This window comes from Microtus pennsylvanicus (genome assembly GCF_037038515.1).
Source record: "Microtus pennsylvanicus isolate mMicPen1 chromosome Y unlocalized genomic scaffold, mMicPen1.hap1 SUPER_Y_unloc_2, whole genome shotgun sequence".
NCBI lineage: Eukaryota > Metazoa > Chordata > Mammalia > Rodentia > Cricetidae > Microtus > Microtus pennsylvanicus.
This window is the reverse complement of record NW_027460880.1, coordinates 703473-710364: the sequence shown is the minus strand read 5'-3', so window position 1 is coordinate 710364 and position 6892 is coordinate 703473.

The window sequence follows — 6892 nt, the reverse complement described above, 5'->3', positions numbered from 1 at the left end:
TTTTAGGAATAACTTTGGAGCAGGTGAAAAAGGCAGGGCTGAATAGATTTGGATACCTAAATGGAATATGTTCTTAAGAAATTAATAGGAAAATTATCAAACTCTTGTCTACAGCTCAGTATATGTGTATCAGAGACATATTCCTGCGGCAAAATGCAATTGACCTCTACTGAGAAACCTACTTCCTGACTTACTATATCAATGAGAGAGGAAGCTATGCCTATACCTAAAGTGAGAAAGAAATATCTGAACAGATGGCAAAGAATTCAAAGAACAGCCACTCCTCTCCTTACCACTCAAGCTACTGGTTAGTTGGCTCATCTATAACCACCTGCCCAAGGTCATGGCACTCCAGTCCACTGGCTCTCTCTATTGTGTCTCCTGATCTAGATCCAGGTTGATTACATAAAGATATTCTGTATCTTCATTAGAGAAGGGAGTACTGTGAGTCAAACTGCCAAAAGAAAGAAACATTAATCTGTGCAACAGCACCTATTGGAAATAATTATCTTTTAAAACACATATGGACAAAGAGGATCTTTGCCATTTAAGTGGACTGAGGAATTGGACATGTTTAGCAAAGATAGAGTGGGGAGAATACCCGACATTAACCGTCCCCCAGCTATCAAATATAGGAGCTGTAAACGACATAAATTTTGGACCCAGAGCAGATTTGAAAGAAACCTTTCTTTGACTACAGAGGTCCTAGTTGCTTCCTAAACATATTTACCAAAAGAAAATATCTTGGCTCTCTAGATTCCAACTTCTGGAAATTCGGTTGAACAGTTATGGAGCCCAAGAGCTGAACTGACCTCCTCAGCCACCGTGAAGATAGTAAGCCCACCTTCACAGAAGACTAGTGCTTCATGAGGAACAGAGTTGCCACCCCCAACCAAAGCTTTGTGACATCATCAAGGCCCTACTTATGTCATAAAACTCCTCCTAGCCATATTTCTTTCCTACTAACCCCCAGAAATATCCAGCATACAGGTCCTAAAATGCTGCTCATACAGCCCCATGAAGACCCAAAATAAAAACCCCCGTCTTCTTCCCAATTACTTGAGTCATATTTTCCAAGTAACTCAACCCCCCCTTTTTTTTTCTGTAAAATAATTTTTGGTCTGAGTCAACAACTCACATGAATGTTTTTTTTTCCTAGCTCCAATGTCCTCATTGGTTATTTTCTATTGATTTTTCCATTACTTCATAATAATAATTATCAAACTTTCCACTTCTCTTCCTCCTCCCACATTCTTCTTGCTCCGCAAATAAACCTCTCCACTCAAACACCAGTCCAAATAGAGGGCAGGGTACTTTGAGCTGTGGGAAGTCCAAGCCCACCCTTCATCCATCCAGATTTAGCAAGGTATGCATCCACAAAAAATGTGATCACAAAAAGCCAGTGTATGATATGCAGACAATTGCAAGTGCCATTATCTTTGGCTTCTCCGTCTGCCCCAATTGTCAGCCACATTCAGAACTTCCAGTTCGATCCCATGTTCTTTCATTCCCAGGTCACTGGATTAGTTGAATCCCCTTAGTTCAGGCACAGTGTCTCATAGTGTGGACCAAGCCATTATATTCCTGACATCCTTGCTCTTTTTCTCCATCCATCTGCTCTTCCACTGGAGCTTGGAAGCTCCATCTAGTTTTCTGATTTTGACCCTGACTTGATCTCCATCATTTGCCAAACAAAAGTTCCATGGCAGTTTTCAAGATAGTCAGTCATCAATCTGACTATGGGACAAGGCACACATAGTTCCTAGGGACATGTCACAGTGCGGTCAACTTCTCCTCCCTGCTTAAGTACCTAGAGAGGGTCACCCTATGGCCTTCTGAGAACCACTCGAGAGATATCGATCTTGACATCCCCAGAATGGCCCCATAAATTGAGATATCATCAGTGTATGTGCATTAACTTGTGTGTGTTTGTGTATGTGTATTTAAATCACAATAACAAATGGATTGTAATATTGAAGTTTCTTCTCATCTTGAGAAGAATATTTGCTACAGAAACACTCTCACAGTAATAGTGAGAGTGTAAACTATCTAAGAAAGGAGAAATAACTGGAGGAATCCCCAAGGTGTTAGGCTCAGTGTCCCAGGAATTTAATCCAAGGAAAGTCAATGAACTCAGTGATGGAAGATAAATCCCAGCCTAAATAAAATCCTAAATCATTTAGGTGGAACATGAAATAATCTTACAACAGTTATAAGAGGTCTAAAATGCCTGGACTGGAACATAAGTGGAACACAATGACGTGGAGCTGAGAGTGCATGGCAAAACTGATTGGATCTGGCAAAAATTATGTAAGCATACCAAGGAAACCACCAGTGGGACAAAACCCTAAGAAATCTGTATGACAACATATCATGTTGAACATAATGAGATTTATAGACAAAGGAAAGATCTTAATTATGTCACTGTCACACAGGTGATGATGAACCAGTTTCATCGTAGAGTGACTCCCTGCTGTGTTTAAGATAACCTGTCAATTCTGTCTAGTCAGTTACAAGGAAATTTGCATAATTGCACAGATTAACTATCAGCATCATTTACTACACAATCAAAGGCAAGGCAAAGAAATCATAGACATGTTGTTGAATGCTGATGATGTTATTGGGAGTTTTGATGGTTTTTTTTCTTAAAGGGAAATCATCGGTGACTCTCATGCATGAAGCAGATCCTTTCTCTGTGATGTTTTCTGAATAGCCACTGAGATACCAGCCCATTGAGTTGTGGTCTCTCTCTCTTTTTAAAAGCAACTTCTACCTTCAGCTTGATCTCTTGCTTGAGCTTCCCTTCCGGCTACTAGGCTCCTTTTCTGATCCTGCAGAGGGCTTTTGTCAGGGATTGTGATCTCTAAGTTTTTCCCCTTTCAAGAACTAATTATTCTATTAATCACAATTCTAAACTGCTGTGGGAGTTTGTTTGTGACTTATGCCTTCACATGTGATACAAGCGACCTGTGTGTATAGGGTCTTCTCTCTGTTCATGTGGGGAAGGCATGGCAGCAGGAGTAGATGGCTGCTCATTCTCTGTAAGGAAATCAGTAAACAGTGGGCACCAAGTACAAGGATGTCCTGAAATATTAAGTCTTGTCCTTTCAAGGCCCCAAAGCCTCCAGCTAGGTTCAGGGTCACGACAATCTCCAAAACACACCGAGCATGAAGTATTCATAACTAGAAGCCTGTGTGTGCCATATCACATAAATTCATCTTGAGTACACCAATCTGTTTTTTTTTTAATGGTACATTATTTTTTCCCATCGGAACGATCTATATTACCAATTAACCAAATTTGCTGCATCTTTGGTGTCCTCGAATTGCTTTAAATTGTTGCTGGGACAGTCTTACAAACCTTCCTGTGCTGTTATGAGACCTTAAGGGGACAGCACTTATTTCAGAAATCAAAGGCAGTTGGGTTCAATCCTATGGTTAGCTGTTAGCTAGACACTGGAAGGATGGATTTGACTAAGAAGGGGAGACAGCATACATGGAGGCAGGTAACCTTTCCTTTGCAAAATGACCCATTTTGAGGCCTTACTTCAGGCTCTTCTCTTCTCCTAATCTTGGTTTTTTTATTAGTTTAGGAGAAGAATTAAAACTCCATTTACAGTATCTGTGAACCTGAATGAGTTAAGTATGTGTGACCAACTTGATGTCTGCCTGTCTGTCAACAGGGCCAGAGTTCAGGGGCATCTGATGCATAGCACAGGAATGTCAGCCATCAATCTCTGGTCCACCTAACTCTACAGCATTAGAGTTGTCATGGTTGCTCATCTGATCTTCCTCATATGATCTCCATCCACAGAGATGTCAGAAAAATCCTCCCCTGAGAGTGCAAGTTCTTTACAAATGAAAGATTATACAACAGAAGACACATGGGAGATTTATATGGGCAAGCTGTTGAAAGGATAAAGTGACAGAAGAAGTTTATTGATTAATTAAAGAAAGAATCCGCTTCAGCTGATAGGTTAGAACATAGGTAGGTGGAGTAAAGAAAATAGAATGCCGGGAGCAAGAGGGAGTGAGCTCAGAGAAGCCATGCTCCCCTCTCCCCGGCAGATGCCATAGCTATGCTCTCTGAGGCAGATGTCGATGCAGCCCGCCACCATGTCAGACATGCTGAATTTTTCCTGGTAAGTGCACCTCATTATACTACACTGATTATTAGAAATGGGTTAAAATGCTGAATCTAATGGGCCAGCAGTGTTTAAAAGAATACAGTTTTTGTGTATTTATTTCAGGCATAACATTCATGCGGCCGTGGTGCTGGGGACACAGCCTCGCTGCTCAAATAACTACAGAATGGCTTGCAGCCTTGTGGACAACTGAATCCACTGAAAGCCTGAGAAAGCTTGGGAAAGAGTAAAGCATGTTTTCTTGGTAGCAGGGATTTCTCGGTCTGCTCTGCTTGCTAGAAGAAAGCAAGGGCTCTCATCTAAAAGAGGCTTGCTGACTCAGCTTCAGCTGCAAAACCCTGCAGCCTTTAAGAGGTCCTGCCACACAACATTTAAATGGTGTTGATAAAAGCCAACTGAATGTTTGTATGTTTTCAGCAGTAGCAGGAAAAAAAACTGTGTTGTTTTAAAATGCCGGCTTTCTGGGCCATCCTGCCTGGGCAAACTCTGACTGTTTGAGGAAGGATGGCCAGCTACAGAAAGAGGGCTTGAGTGTTGTCTGTTGCAGCCATATGATGGCAAGGACCTTGAAACACTGTAGACTTGTGGCACTGAATGCGGCTCTGTTCGGTACCTCAGCCACAAGGTTGGAATGGCAGAAAGCTAAGGAATGGGCTACATCTGGCCAGCAAAGCCACGGCTTTAGTCCTACTGAGATTGCTTGGTAAATGAAAGACTCATGTGGTCAGAAAAACAGAGAGAGAAATAGAGTAAAGAGAGATTCAAAGACAAAGAAAATTTTTAAATGATTTACAGTGTGTTAAAAATATGCGCAGGCTAAAATTTGAAGTTCTTAAAGTTAAAAAAAGGAAGAGAGTTGTTGGGTGTGGTAGTACACACCTGTAAACCCAACACATGGGAGGCGGAGGGAGATTGACCTCTGTACCTTCAAGGTGAGGTAGCACACGCCTTTAATCCCAGTGCCTTGAAGGCAGAGACAAACAGATCTTTGTGAGTTCAATGTGTAGTAGCATACACCTTTAATCCCAATGCCTGAAAGGCAGAGAGAGGCAGATCTCTGAGACTTCAAGGACAGACAGGTATACAGAGTTATTCCAGGTCAAAGATACAGAGAACCTGTCTCAAAAGGCAAAAAATAAAAAGGAAAAATAAACAAAATAGAGGTTAAATTGAAGCGCACAACGATGGAAAATTCACAGCGAATTTTGATATTGTATGCTATTATGCTCTTTTTGAATCATTTGAATTTTGAGGCAGTAGCAATAGCTGCTCAAAGATGTTTCTTTATAAAAGCTGCTGAAATAATCCAACGTAGATATTTTGAAAATGCCTTGACTTTGAAATTTGGATCTAAGGACATGATGCTTTGGAAAGGAGTTTCTATTTTGTTTTCACAGAGGGTGATAGTCTGTGGATGCCTCTATCCTAATATGGTAGGATGGACCACTCCCTACTTAAAGGTTGCTGTGAACACCTTGAAAAAATTGCTTCGCTCAACTGCCAACTGAGATAAATCAATAATGATGCCACCATTCAGCAGGAAGCATTTTGGAGAGAAAAAACTGCACCCACGTTCCCAAATATGGCTTATAAACGTTCTTTTACATTTAAAGTGGGATGTGATATAGATATGAATATTTGCATTAGTATAGATTTTGCTTTACTGATAGAGATTTTAGGTCAATTTTTTTTATATGTACATGCATTTTTGATCTTCATTAAGGTATTGTGATTGTGTAGTTCATTTAAAAATATAATGTATATAGGTTATTAATGGATAATCATTAATAATAGTCAAGTTTGTAGTCATGTTAGTTAGATTTTCTAGCTACATAGATATATATATTTCAGTTAGATAGGCATTATTCATATCTCTCTAGACTACAAAATAGGCTATTTAATGTTTTAGTACCTTAGGGTTTTTCATGACAGTGAGACACTCTACTCTTGGCAGCACATATCTACTTCAGGAAGAAGATGGGCATCAAAGAGGATCCTTATGGAGTTTGATAGCCATTTGGGGAAGAAACTGCTCTTGCCTGGATTGTTGCATAAACTGTACACAGAAAACACTCAGAGAGAGGACTACTGAACTTGCCTAAAGGCGAGATGATCTTTTCGTGTTCCTGATTCAGGAAAGGGTCAGCAAACATTCTTCAAGACAAGCAGATAGTGACTGCCTTTGAAATTTCCTGCTTCATGGAAATGTCTGCTGGAACCTATGGGCCTGTAGGCTGAGGATGGAAACACCAACGGTACAGAGGAACTTTGGGTGACTGTCCAGGCAGCGAGATGTCTCTGTCATTTCTAGAGTTTGAAAATGGCTTACTTTTTGTTTGCTTAGGTAATACTGTATTACTCTGGAGTCTCTGATGGAGTTGAAGAATAGATAGATAGTTATAGTTTTCCATTGTTATGATAAAAGATAAAATAGATATAAATATTGTAACTGTAATTCTTGCTTGATAACTGTTGTGTTATATGTAATTTTGCTATGTTAAAATTAAAGATTCCGTTCTTGTTTAAACAGAAATAGGAGTAATGATGGAGTATAGGTCATTGGTTAATTAAATAAAGAAACTGTTTGGCCTGAAAGGTTAGAACATAGGTGGGTGGAATAAACATAAGAGAATACTGGGAGGAATAGGAATTGAGCTTAGAGATGCCATGCACCTCTCCCATGGGCAGAAATGGTAGCTCTGCACTCTGAGGCAGATGGCGATACAGCCAGCCACCAGGTCAGACAT